Raw genomic sequence first — 14775 nt, 5'->3', positions numbered from 1 at the left:
ATCAGAGCCAGTTCATACCCAGAGATGGGGATGTGATCGGAACATTCCGGAAACCCTTCTTTCTAACCTTTCATTTTCTCATCCAGTGCGACAGCTATTGAACATAGGTGCAGTCCTATTGCAAATGTTAACTCTTGATCATTCAACTTCAGCAAATTACAGAGACAGCTCAATGTAACATGGCTATTCTTTTACCATGACTATGGCCACACACCCTGCACAAAACATCGTGATACTGTTTTTATAAGCTCTCTCCTTTTAGCAGCCAAAGGCATTGGCCCTGGTTTGCAGTGATAATTGCACAGGGCAGAGTGAAAACCCGGCCAAGAATCTGCCTGATTTAGCTCCAACTTCATTTTTATGCCTTGTAAAGCTAAGGATCATTCGAAGACTATCTCCAAACTCCCAAGAGAGAGGAAAGCGCCTGGTGGCTTGTAAATATAGCCTAGTAAAATCGACGTGATGGGGTTTTAAACACGTGTACATTGTGCTCAGTTTGCAAACATGCAGCTGCATGCTCACTGCTTTGGGGTTTATTTAAACACTGGTTTCAGTTTAGGCTGGAATAATGCTTGACTGGAATAGTTAGTTTAGGCTGGAATAAATGTAAGCAGTCAAAGTATTTTCTATGTGGGCTGAAGTTTCTCCCAGAATCTGCTTTAAACCACACAAGACAATCACAGCGAGTCTCACAGAGTGCTATGGGCCTCGTTGGCTGCAGCCCTGTGAGAATAGGAAAAAATTAAGACCATCCTGATGATAACAAGGATAAAGCTTTATAACAACAACCATCAGAGCCACTGGATAAAGTGTAACTGGCTGTAAACCTCACTCAGGCCCATGTTAGGTTATTATGGCCAGAAAATGAAGATAACTGTGTTCCCAGCACTTCTTTGTGTCATAACATTATTAAAGACAGATTGCTTTACTTAAAAAGCACAGGATCCCTAAAAACTGAGCAAAATGCAAGTCTTACCAGAGGGAACTTGCATAAGAGACGTTTCTGCCTTCCAGTGGGAACTGATGTCCTTGCCAGGCTATCCCAAAACAATTGCTACAGAGACCAAATACAACCATTAAAGAAAATCCCTGTTCTACAGCAGTCTTTTTACCCTTAAACCCCATGAAAGCACTGTCAAATACAAAAACCACCTTTGTGTCTCAGCCTGGCTGCACATGCTCACCTAGTTCAGCCAGGTGAGGAACAGACAAGCCTCATCCCTTGTAAATCTCAATGCTAAAGAAGACTTCTCCCTCTGTAAGTAGGACACATGGATACTCTCAGTTAAGACAACTACATCTAATCTTAACAGGACAGTTAGCCCGGTGTTGCAAGTGCCAGCACACTGCCTTCATCCAAGCCCTCCTATCAGTTCGTGTCTCTGTGCTTTGCTTGGCACTTGAGAAACTTTGAAGGGCCGATTCAGCACGGTTCTATTATTCATCTGCTCTTGTACACCTTTCTCCTCTCTCTGGACTGTCAAAAGGGAGAGCTGGAAGGTGAACTGCTATTTTTATGCACTTGAAAATGAAGCACAAGCAGGAAGCAATTCCTGGGGAAACAGTAATAGGCAAAAACTATCTAAAAGAATGCACCAGAGCCTCTCCTCCTTTAAGTTTTTCCAGACATTGGCCAGGTGTCCTTAGCCATACATCACCGAGTGCATTAAAGCTCCATCCTGCACACTAGGTACCAAATCACTTGCAGATATCCTCTGTGTCATGCAGCGCTTCAACATCCATGCGGCAGTTCCTCCCAGGAATAGATCTGAGCGTTGCCCGCTTCAGGGTTCTCACCCTTTTACCTTTCACTACTTTGTCCTTTCTTTAAGGATAACTTCATGAAAACAGTGAGGAACTTTCCAAATGTGCATTTTTATCTGTCTCTCTCCTCTTGTGTGCAGAGAAGATTCATATTGGAAGGAATGGGAGGAAAAAACTTCTGCCAGCATGTTCAGAATGGGAATTGGCCTCTCCAGCATTGGAAGTGGCATGAGGATGAAGCAGAGCAATACTGAACAGAAGTCAAAGTTTTCTTGCTCTTCTGCTGTTTTGCAATCCTCATCACCACCTGCAATGGGACCTACAAACATTACCACCTATAATGGGAGCACTGAAGCTCCAGAAAGAGAACTGGGGCATTTGCAGGGAGTATTTCAATATCTCATTGTGGTTTCTGCTTTTCAAGTTTGTTTTGTTACGCATTCTGATCTCTATAACAGCACATTATTGTAAATAGGCGTCACACTGACTTCACCCCCAGGTCATTGTCGAGCTCTCTCCCTTGCCTTGCACTTGGCCGCTTGCTGCAGTCACTGTTTCAGATGCTTGAGTCCGAGTGTTGCTGAAACCTCCTTAATGTCTGTTTGGATTTCCTACCTGCTATACACCACAGAGCACTACCCAAATGTCATAGAATCATACAACCGTGGCCTTGCTTTTTGTGTCTCTAGATTTGTGTATCCCTGCATTTAGTGGTACTGATGCACCACTTGCTGTTCAGTAACTTCTGGACGTGTTCTCCAGCAGAATGCACACAGCTTGAACAAAACTGGGGGGACAAAGAGAACAAAAATCTTCTTATGGCTGAAAAAGTGATTTTTAAATTACTTGATCATAAAGACAAAAATATCATGAAAACCTAGGAACTTTCCATGTTTTTTCCAGCTGGGCTGTGGACCTGTGAAACCCATTTCTCGTTTGGCCATCATTCTGATGAACCTCTCAGACTTTTCAGATGGGTTATTTCACCTGTACAACAGTTTTCCAGGTCATTACAGGCTAAGGTTTGGGTGCTTTACGATGTGTTCTTAGAATTCTACAATGATTTTGCTTCTGCTTCATTCGCAGGACAAAAAAAAAGGTGTGAAAACCTATACACCAAAGTCCAGAAAGTTCCCACTTCTTTATGCACAAAGAGCCACCATGTCCTTGCAGTCCAAGTGACTTCCCTCAGATGAAATGGAAGGATGTGAGAAAGGACAAATGTTAAAGGCCCCAAGAGGGAGTTCCTTTCGCACGTTTCTTTGGGGACAGGCTGCCCCAGCTCTGTCACACAGCACACCAAACAAGCAGACTCCACATTTCATTAAAGAGCTCAATATAGACAAAAGATGACCAACAATGCCCAAAGCCCAATGATGCCAAAGTGTAATGTGTATCTTCTATACTGAAAGAGATAAGAGACCTAATCCCAGACAGCTCACAGCCACTAAAGATGCATAGCCACAGAAGTCTCCTTTGTGGCATAAAACATCAGATGCTTTTCCAGCAGAAAGGACCAATTCCTCTCAAAAAACATCCTGCCTATAACAAAGCTTTCTACCAAGATTTGTGTTTAAAAAAATGCAATCCAGACCATGTGGAAGAAAATTCAGCAGGAAATAAACCCCTAAATTGCACTGACAGCAGTGTTCTGGTATCTGTAAATCAGCTCTGACATGTTATATCCCCCTAGTCCTTTATGGTGTCGATTCAGCAGTAATGCCCTTATTCTGTCATTTTGTGAGCTATGGTATTCCTTTCACGGCTTTGAACAATATGTTCTCTGAGCTGCACTAAATAGGCCATGAAACACCTAAGTGGTCTTTCTTCAGATCAGGTGCTTGTATCTCTGATTTACCAATCATGATAGGTAGGTAGATAGACAGGTAGACAGACAGATGTGTAAACAGCATCTCTATAGACATCTAACAAAGCAAAGTTCAAACATTACTCTCAAAGTGAAAAGTTAAGGCTTGGAGAGCAACATCATTTAACCTGTATTTCTCACTATTACCTTATTGTATTGTCTTATGCTGTGGGACTGAAGGGACATGCTTCAAGGTATTCCTCACTAAAGAAGCAGCAATTCAAAATGCCACCCTGACCTGTAAGAGGACATTGCAAAGGTCACAGACATTTTATTCTCTGGATTTGAATTCAAAGTGAATCTGTTGTAGGTGTTGGCTGAGGCTTGAGTTCTCTCAGGTAAAGCTCACTTAAAAAAAAAGCATTTGGCACTAGTCTGGGCTTTATCAAAATATCCATCAAGTGATTTGTGCAAGAATTCCACATAAACATGGCTTTAGATCATGGAAAAAGTCCTAAGAAGTCCAAAGTATTTTAAGTTCTTAAGTGCTTTATATTTCTATAGGGTTTTACATCCTGGAAGAGCCCCCAGTTATGTGAAATCCCTAAATCTTTGGCCTGAGGTCCCTTTTGCTGCTGTTATTTGGCATTTAGTCTAGCTACATGCCGCCAGGAACCCCACATGAAGCCTGGCCATTCACGTGGTGACACACATAGGAAAGCTCTTCAAGGTAACACAAGAATATCACATCTTGTTGAATAATGAGGAAAAATAAGAATGCAATTGCCTATATGGAAATTTGGGTAACAAAATAACACTGACAACAGAATTTCTTTTAAAGAAAATGAAATTGATAGCTGATAGATGAAATCTATTCAGAGAGAGAGAGATAGATGAAATTGATAAATGGATGGAAGCTGGAGGTGCTGGCACTCCCTTTGCTGTGTGTGCAGGCTGGAAGGCTGATAGGATACTGCAGAAGGGGCCAACAGGTCACTCTTAACATTTCAGAGCTCTGGTAGACTAGTTCATTCAGGTCAGCTAACAAATGCTACCCAAAGACATTGCAAATCAGTCCCAACTCGTCAGGTCAGCTGCAAATGCTGGGGGTGAGTCCCTGTGTGGGATCACTAACTGAGAAGTTTCCAAGGTTTTCATTAAGCCAGAGAAAACCTAAAGATTGACTCTGAGCTTCTGAAATGCTCCTTGGAGAAGCTGCTATCTCGAGTGTAGTTTCATAATGACAAGACCATGAAAACTAGTCTGAATGACAGCAGTACTGCACCCACTGATATCACGAGGGAAAAGCAGTCACAACTGCATTGGGAAGCGGATGGGAAGCCTGTTTGCCTGTGCTCTCACATAGAAAAACTTAAAAAGAAAAGAAAATTGGTTTTCCAATGGAGGGATTTTCCAAAGTGGTGTTCCCAAGGTGAGTGTCGGCCATCCCAAACAAGTCTGTGTCAGGCTCTAGCTACAGAATGTCTTGGGAACTGCTTTCCTTCAACACCAACTAGACTCGATGCTATGGAGGCCAGACCTCCTTCCACCCCACAGCCCTCTTTTCCATCTCTTTCTGACTCTATCCAGTAGGGAATACAGATGTACAACCATCTGCTGAGTAACAGCTTTTACCCCACTATCACATCCAGAGGTTATTGGGATCCTGCCTGCAACTAATGACTAAAGGGGTATTTTCTAAAACTGAAGAGGACCTCATGTGGCAGAGTCACAGTCTGGAGCATTCGCAGGTGCTGGAGCACGAGGGCTCTCTTTTGCTGCTAGAATGGGTTCTGGCCCTTGCATACCTACACCAGTACTCTACAGACTGTTTTGTTGCTTTTCCTCTGCTTGTGCAACTCCCTTCACTTTACAGCCATGCAACTGCAACAAAGCTCTGCTCCCAGAATAATCCAGCTGCATCCCACTATGACAGTAATCCAAAAATCTAAGACCTCAAAACTTCAGCAGCCCTTGCCAGGTTTTCCCTCACCCTTCCTGGGTTCGTACTGCAGCCAGTTAAAACCACACTGAAATTACCTTTTAAACATGCCTTCAGGCACAGAGCTAAAGCAAAGATTTGGCACCGCTCATCGCGTTCTTAATGCTCTAATGCCATATTATTACTACTCATTGAAAAGCTTAATGCATTTAAACTCAGCCAGCGTGCCAAAACACACTGACGTTATTTAAGAGTTTGCCATATAATTTGAACTGATTGCATATTTATTGTTGAAGCAGTCTCAAACCGTAAAGCCTTCTGGTTTCCTCAGGAGCACTTACTCCTCTCACGCTGTGACAGTCTCTTCCCACACAATTGGTATTCACAGCAGGCTTCAGGGAATTATTTCTTTAAGAGGGAATATTTACATTTCTTCTGCCTTCCATCACTAGAGTTTTAAATCTGGGGTTCAGAGACTTTCCTGCTACAAAAGGAACAGCAATCTGCTGCAGCAAAAGGTCTCAGATTCTTCTGTTTCAAGACACTCCACCCCTGGCATACCCCGAGGAACAAAGATACAACTGCATTTTGGGATGTGTCTGTACATGCACCGCTAAGAGATGATCCCCCTTCTTTGTGAAAGCTGTTAAAAACAGGGTGAGCTACAACGAATACCTTTGAGGGATACGTCTGTAATTCCTGATGCCATTTTTCAGTTGAAAGATAGAACCTGGGTACCTGTCAATGGGCAGCCATTCTTTACAAGCATCTGAAATGGAACAGTGCATGTTCATGCAAGATAGGAAGGCACAGCAGAAGCCTCAGTATTTGTGTGAACAATTCTTTTTTACCATTTTACTTAAACTCTTTGTCCTCCTTTCAATACACATTTTGATTCCTGAGGCAAACTCAGAGTTGCTGGCAGAGTGCAGGCACAGAAAGATACACTTCTCACACAATTCACAATGGATTAAATACTGATAAATACCAGCTACACCCTCGAGTTACACCTGAGTTTTGTCCAGTGACAGTAGGACCCGCAAGCCAGTCAGTAGCATCTTTCCCAGCTGACCCTGTCTCTCACCCTTTCTTCCCCCCTCATCTTTCCCTTTACTCTCTGATATCCCTACATAGATGCCAGAACACCCAACTGCTAACTTCTGGATGCCTTTTCCCCATCCACTTTCAGGAAAAGCTTCCTTTCACTATATTACTCTGCTAGCTCATTTACTTGAAATACCCCAAGGTCAATTCCTTGAAGTAACAACGAAACACAGCAGTGCCTTCTATCACAGACATGAAAATAAGTCTCTTACAGCAAAGAGAGACACGTTCCATAACAGATCTGCTTCCCTCGCTCAAAGGCCTCCCTTTGGCAGCATGTTGAAGGAGAGAGAGATGCTCTGCAGTGACTGAGAACAAGACCAGGTCTCAAGTGCCCGCTGTCAGTCCACACAGAGGTAAATGGCAGAAGGGAAAAGTGTGCTCTTTTAGGCTAGAGCTCTCCATCTGGCCTCCAGGAAGGAAGACCAAGAGAAGCATTTGACCCTCTGTGTATTTAACAGGATCTGTGCCAGGAAAGAAAAACCCAGAGCCCACACACAGTCTGCAAATCTATCAAGAAAGCACATGTCAAGAAGTCAGGAACAGGGAGTCTTTCTGGGGCAACAACCGTGTCTGTGTTACAGATCACCTCTTCCACAACCAAACATGAGGAAGAGTTAGGATCTCTCTTTATTTCTCCTTTCCTTCCAGGCCTGTAAATCCGCACAAGGCACAAGCAGCCCCAAAGTCACCAAATGGGGCTTTGCTAACCCAGTTTATTTGTCTTTAAAACTATTGATCAAGCAGACTAGACTATGCATGCAGAGCTCTTCTTTAGGATGTGCCTTGTGCAAAAGTGAGGCTATGAAAGAGTTATAGCACCCAGGCCATTCATTTCTCTGGATGTTCCACTAATGGTGTGCTAAAATACATCTGCAGGCTAAATGGGAGCTGCTTTTAGACTAAAAGAGGACAGCGCTACAGAGGGTATGGGAGGCATGAAAAGAAACAAGGCAGAAAGCAAACCGTACTGACTCATGCTGGTCAATCAGGGTACAGCACTGTCACCCTAACGGAGGGGAGCAGAAACCCACAAAACTCCCAGCTTCAACCACATCCAAACAGGCCTATTTCACAGTGAAAGCTTCTGTAGGGACCTGCAGTGAGCCTGGAGCCACCCACAACGCGGGTATTTTGCTTGCTTGAAACTGACATGCTCCTGATGATAAATGAATGGGAGATGGAAGTGAAAGGGAATAAATAAGTCTCCCATGTAGAAATAAAGACATTTTCCCTCTTCACAGCATTAGGAAAAGAGCCCTTGCCAAGCTCTGAAACGCAGGGTGGCAACTGCGTGCCATTTTATCAGCTCTGAAGCCGATGGAGATGACGTCAATTGGAAAAATAAATCACCTTTGTCATAAAGCCTCTTTCAGCTTGATTTCTTGGTGTTAAATTAGGCAATACAAGTGAACTTCTGGTGTCAATGCTCAGAAGTCAGAGGCCAAGAGCTACAAGAACAGCCAAGAGACAGACAGTATTTCTCTAACATCTGGAAGTAAGGAACCACACTTGAACAGCTTTTGTCAGACAAAACTGTCACTTGTGTTCCTCTTCCCACCCAGATGTCCCACTCTGCTGAATGCCTCTATCTTACAAAGCTTTCTAATCTCCTCCTTCAGGTCTATGAAGTGCTCACATCTCCCCACTCTCAACAAACCAAGAGGCAGCCATCTCACCCTTAAAAGAGGCAGAGAAAAGACATGGTTAAAACCAAAGGTGGGTACATGCAGTCCCTGGGGAAAGAGATGGGCAGGTAGCTGGGAATCCCAGCATTCCCCATGCCTGGAAGGGGTTTTCTTACCAACTGCTCAGTGAGGCAGCTCTGAGCTTAGTGAAAAGCTATCATCCACACAACAGCATGTGGTGGATGAGTCCTCACACGTGGGAGCAGAGCCCATCTCCCTGGATCTTAGAGCAGGAGCTGCTCTAAGCCCTGGTAAAGGCAGCCCTGGTAAACCTGCTGCCATAAACTGCACAAACTCCAGGTTTTCCTTAACAGAGAGAGGAAGTTCCATTGGACAAGCATGTGAATACATTTGATTTTAGATGGTTCACCTGGGCAAGGTGTGAAGCCTGGATATGGCCCGTTTTCGTGATGTTGTAATGATGACCTTTATCATCATACCTTTTCCTAGGCCATTTTCTGCACTCAGTTTCACGAATAATCTCCTCGCTCAGTGACCACCAATTCACATCCTATTTTATATTTAACGTCTCTTTTCTTTTGACAGCTTTTCACAAAAAGCAAGTGATGCCAACCTTCCCCTGCAGTGATTTGTACTCCTATTTCTTTACCTTCAGAACACTGCACACGGAGTTGTGAGTTCCAGTGAATCACAAGCAAAGGAAGGATGGGACCTGCCATCTGGAAATGATTACAAAAACTTATTGTGCTACATAAATGTGCTGCTTGCTTTTTTTTTCCATCCCTGCTAATTCTAACACAAAGCAGTGATACTGAAACCAATGCCAGACTAAACAGTGGAGAAAACAATGCAAACATGAACTTTGCCACCAGCAGCCTAAGTACTCAGCTTGATCATAAAGGAAAGCACAAGCTGGAGCACACAAATATTCTGAAGTGGGTGAAATGGTCTGCGAGGGAAAGCAAAATGAAGTTTAGGTTAAGGGGGGGGGTTTGCTAACATAGGCAAAATTTGATATCACTGAACACTAGCTGGACCTAAGCTGCTGGAGTGTGAAATCACAGCAGAAAGATCTGGTTTCTAAAAAAGCCCTAGGAAAACACGCATCTCCAGCACAGAGGAAGTCAGAAGGAAATCAGCTCCAAAGAATGTCTGCTCGATTTCCTTTGAGACAAAGGTATTTCTATCTCCAGAAAAGGGGAAGCAACCCCAGCTTGCCTTGGGCCCCTCAGCCAGCTCATTCGGGTTCGGTAGATTTCCTTTCTGCAGTTGTTGTTGGGTTCCCACTGATGTGGCACCACTGTCAGGCTCCGTTTTAACGTATTTTCTTTTTGTTCAAATAATCACTGATTTTACATTTACATTTATGGCACTGGATTGCTCGACCTTGCAGGAAGATTCTCCTGTGTCCTGCAAATACAAGTAGCCTTGTGCGTGTATTTATCTGATTCGTCTCCTCTTGATTCAATCAAAACCAAGTTACCGGGAATAGCAACATCCTTCTGATGCCAACCACCCAGCACAGAGCAGGACTCACAGCACTGTGCTCACACTGAAGACTTCCCAGTCATGGCATGTGGCAGGAGTACATGGAGAGGGTGAGGAGACAAAAGACACACTAAAGACCTACCCAAGCTACAATCAGTTTCCTGCCACTGCTCTGCACCCCTCAGGGGACTTGCCGCTGCTCCCAAACTGTGGCGAGCCCCAGTAAAACAAGTTTACCACTAACTGGGGCTGTGCTACCTGTTGCACACCTCATCTGTAATGCTGGTGTGCTTCCATCATGATTCCCATCTCCTTAGCAGAAAAGCAGGGTTAAAGTGGGAAGACCAAGCAATAGGCTCCTGTTTTGTTCAGTGCCTGGTCCCTAGCATCAGGATGCAGCTGCTGTGTACCCAGCAAACACAGGATCCCTCCTACCCATTCTCATGTGAGAGCTGCACAGCAGCCCTTTATAATCTCTTTTGCCTGTTCCCCATGGTAGAGCCCACATACACAAGAGCTTTCAATTTTGTCCCTGCCTTTCACATAACCAGAAGCTGGACCTGCAATTCTATCAATCAATTTTATGCACAGACTGAGGACTTATTAGCTAACTGGTAGGCATAGAGTACTGTAAGTCTGCCGGCGAGAGAGCAATCTATAGATCATTTGTATTAGGGTGTAGGATACCTGAAAATGTAAAGTATTGGTGTTAACCACAGGGATGTTACAAATGATCTTAGAAAAACTGATATTACATATAAATGTAGATATTATTATGTAAAAACAAATGTTATTTTCTATGTTTTGCTGAAATGCCAGAGTGAGAGAATTGTCAGGATATAACAAGCAGCAGAGCATGAGGCATAAGGCAGCTAGGAAAGCACAGCTTTCCTCTCCTGCTCCACTGCATTTTTCCTGTGTAGAAGGGAGCACCCAAACTTTGGAAATTCTTGTGGAAAGAGGTGGCCCCAGTAAATAGCCATGAAGCAGCTCAGGAAATTGCCTGGCTAGGAGATGGCTCCACGCGGAAGTCACACAAGCTATACCCCAGTCTGTCTTCATCAGCCACAGCCAAAGGTGGTCTCAAGTCATCAGCCCAACCTGCCTGGGGGGAATGGTTCAAGGTCAAACTACTCCCCATGTGGGGCTTGACTCTTCCTGCCTGACAAAACGGAGTTGATTTGCCTGCGGCCAAGCCGAAGCATGAGCCAAGAACAGGAAGGAGGACGGTGGGAGAGCCTGGACTCCAGCCACAAGCCAACATGTAATTAGAGCACAGATAGTGCCAGAGAGCACTGCTGAAAGCAACAAGTCAGCTCTGGCTGAAACCAACAGTGCTGTGTTATCATGCAGTTATCTAGGCAGGTATTTGAGCTGGAATCACATTATCATCTGACTTCTCATGCTGCATAAGGGAAGGGGCTGATTTCTTTACAAGTCTTTGGCTGTGACTGAATGAGGCCCAGAAATGAGCAGGTTCTCAGGTGCTTCATCCTTAATATACTGACCAGTACTTAATCCGGTCAGTTAAATATCCCCAAGTGCTGCATTGCTTTCATTGATCTGAGCACAGAAGTGGGAGTTTTCAACACTGAAGTGCTCCAAAAATATGATCTGAAATTGCTACTCTGCCTCTTTAGGTTTCCAGCACAGTCCCACAACTACTCAACTGCACAACTTTTGTGTCCCTGCTTTTCTATTCCTGATGCCTTGTGGATACCAAGTCTGCTGTTGGCATCCAGGTGCCTGAATGGCCCACTGTCCTTCATGTCTCGGAGCTAGAGAGTATCTGGAGATGCTACTTTAAAGGGATGAATGAACTTTCATACAAAAGCAAGCAAAGTACATGACCCTAACAAGAATGATGAATAGGCTTGAGCAGACATCTGGGAAAGAAGATGGGCAACGAGAAAGAAAAAGAATGATGTACACAGAGCAAAATGTGAAAGAGGAGCATCCAAGGATGCGCAAGGAGGGCAAACTGCAGAATGCACAACAGGGAGAAGGAAAGCAAGGATGAGAGGTGGTTAACATGCTCCCAGAACAGCACTGCCAACGGCAAAACCTAACCCTGGCCAGGGCAGAGCTGAAGGAAAAAGTGGGTCAGCAGGCACGGGGGAAAGCAAGCTGAAATCTTTAAAGCTTATGCTTTAAACTGAATCTTTAACTGAATCTTTAAAGCTTATGCAGCAACCTGTGGTCTTGTACCCCAGTGAACTGTAAGACAAACCCTGGCCCTGCGCACTGCTGGCTCTTGAAGCGACTTTAAGCACCTCCCTATGAAATCAACCAGAGCAGCTCCCCTAGACCAGACAGCAATGGGGGACTCCTGACCCCAAGCCCACAGTTCGCTGGTTCTGTTCAGTCCTAGAAAACCCTTGCCGAGCACAACAAACATCTGCTTTGAGCTATTCCAGGCACAAGCAGCAGGTCTGAAATGCAGGCCAAGGACTGTGGTCCCTGAGGAACAGCTCTTTGTCTGCAAGCCCCTCAATCAGACACCTGCAAGGCTCTGCCACAGGCAGCCCAAGGCTGGGAGGAAAGCTCTCCTACACATCAGCTTCTAAACATGCAAGCTTCGTAATTCAAGCTCAGAAAACTACTATCAGCCTACTCACAGACGATGCTACCATGGAGCGCAGCACCTGGTCAACAAACCCCAGCCCCTTAAGGGTACCTTGATGCGACACCACACACAGCTGTCCTCTGGGGTCTGTATAGTCACTGCTTAGCAGGGAAATTCCAAAAGCATGTTGATAAATTGGAGAGGCTGCAAACGTGATTTGAGTGCTGGGGAAACCACAGCACCGTGAGAGCTGGCGAGCTCAATCTGTGCAGGTTATCAAGCAAAAAAGTGAAAGACTGATTGCCACATGAAAACCATCAGAAAAGACAGCACCAGTGACTAAGGGCTCTTCACTTTAAAGGACAGAATGATTAAGACCCGTAAACAGCCACCACAGCCAGACCAGAGTCAAATGAGACCGCAGGCACACATTTTAACTGCGATGGTGATTAACTACTGTGGCAAAACTGCCAAGGAAGCGGTGAGTTCCCCACACCTTGCTATTTGTCTTAGCATGAAGATAGATGCTTTTCTGGGGAGGATGATTTCAAGCAAAACAGAAGCTCAGTGCAGGTCTGAGTGGAACCCCGCAGCCTGTACTATACAAAAGACCAGGGTGGATAATCTAATGGTCCCTTTTGGCCTCCGAACTCTGGCTGTGGGTCTATGAGCCCCGTCCCTCACCTCCAGTCACGCTGTGTGCCAACACAAGAGAAAAGCCAGTAGCGGCCCTAACAGCATCCCTGAGAGCACAGCAGCGCTGCCACCCCTGCCAGGACGGCTCGCTGAGGGAGCCCACACCGCAGGACAGCCATGATAAATACACACAGGGAACCACCTCCCTCCGCCTGCTGCTCCCGCTGCTGCTGCTGCAGCCCAGCACGAAGGTGGTTTCTGGGCACTGGAGCGGCTCATGGTCAGTTTCTCATCAACCAACACCCCCAAGGTCTCCCCCTCAGGCTGCTCCGAATCACTGCCCTGCACAACCTGTACCTGGGATTGCCTCAGGCTGCTCCGAATCACTGCCCTGCACAACCTGTACCTGGGATTGCCCCAGGCTGCTCCGAATCACTGCCCTTCACAACCTGTACCTGGGATTGCCCCAGGCTGCTCCGAATCACTGCCCTGCACAACCTGTACCTGGGATTGCCCCAGGCTGCTACGAATCACTGCCCTGCACAACCTGTACCCGGGATTGCCTCAGGCTGCTCCGAATCACTGCCCTGCACAACCTGTACCTGGGATTGCCCCAGGCTGCTCCGAATCACTGCCCTGCACAACCTGTACCCGGGATTGCCCCAGGCTGCTCCGAATCACTGCCCTGCACAACCTGTACCCGGGATTGCCTCAGGCTGCTCCGAATCACTGCTCTGCACAACCTGTACCTGGGATTGCCTCAGGCTGCTCCGAATCACTGCCCTGCACAACCTGTACCTGGGATTGCCCCAAGCTGCTCCGAATCACTGCCCTGCACAACCTGTACCTGGGATTGCCCCAGGCTGCTCCGAATCACTGTCCTGCACAACCTGTACCTGGGGTTGCCTCAGGCTGCTCCGAATCACTGCCCTGCACAACCTGTACCCGGGATTGCCTCAGGCTGCTCCGAATCACTGCCCTGCACAACCTGTACCCGGGATTGCCTCAGGCTGCTCCGAATCACTGCCCTGCACAACCTGTACCCGGGATTGCCTCAGGCTGCTCCGAATCACTGCCCTGCACAACCTGTACCTGGGATTGCCCCAGGCTGCTCCGAATCACTGCCCTGCACAACCTGTACCTGGGATTGCCCCAGGCTGCTCCGAATCACTGCCCTGCACAACCTGTACCCGGGATTGCCCCAGGCTGCTCCGAATCACTGCCCTGCACAACCTGTACCTGGGATTGCCCCGACCCAGAGGCAGCACCTTGCGCCTGGCTGTGCTCCGCTTCACGAGGCTCGCCCAGCAGCCTCCCCAGCGCACGCAGGTGCGGTTTTATACCTCAAGTCACCAATAAAGCACGGCTGCGGAGCGGCCTTCCCGGAAGGGAATGCTTCTAACTCCCAGTAGGAGCGCGGCTCAGCGCCCGCTGCAGACGGGTCCTAGCGCCCGCCGCCGCGAACGGGCCGCCAGGGGGCAGCACCGCGCCGAGCCTGAGCGTGTGCGCGAGGAGCCGCAGAGCCGGTGAGAGGCCCCGGGGCCGGGCGGGAGGGAGCGGCCGTGGGGCTGTTCCCTCAGGAGGGGTGCCGAGCTGGAGCCGCCGGCTCAACGGGGGAGCTGAGGCCCCAGCTTCTCTCACTGAGAGCGGAGGCAGAAGTCAATGGGGTGTCGGCTTCAACCACACTTGTGGCGTTTTGAAGGGGTATGGATGTGTTGAAGCCACACAACCGTTGTTGCGTTATTGCTCGTACACCTGAGCAAGAAAGGGTTCCTGTGAGGGAAGCGACCCTGGCGCGCACTGGAATGAGTATCCATGG

The 14775-nt window shown here is 46.8% G+C and overlaps 1 long non-coding RNA gene across 2 annotated transcripts in view; it reads right to left on the bottom strand.

Annotated features, from left to right (window-relative positions):
- Positions 1–14256, bottom strand: part of LOC136015983 (uncharacterized) — a 29191-nt gene extending 14935 nt beyond the window's left edge. For both annotated transcript variants that reach the window (XR_010613433.1, XR_010613432.1), the window contains exon 1: positions 14196–14256. This is a non-coding gene — a long non-coding RNA (uncharacterized LOC136015983). The remainder of the gene's footprint in view (positions 1–14195) is intronic.
- Positions 14257–14775: the final 519 nt, after the last annotated feature.

The sequence above is a fragment of the Lathamus discolor genome, chromosome 5 (genome assembly GCF_037157495.1).
Source record: "Lathamus discolor isolate bLatDis1 chromosome 5, bLatDis1.hap1, whole genome shotgun sequence".
Taxonomy (NCBI): Eukaryota; Metazoa; Chordata; class Aves; order Psittaciformes; family Psittacidae; genus Lathamus; species Lathamus discolor.
The sequence above is the reverse complement of the archived record's forward strand: the minus strand, read 5'-3'. Positions and strand labels throughout refer to the sequence as shown.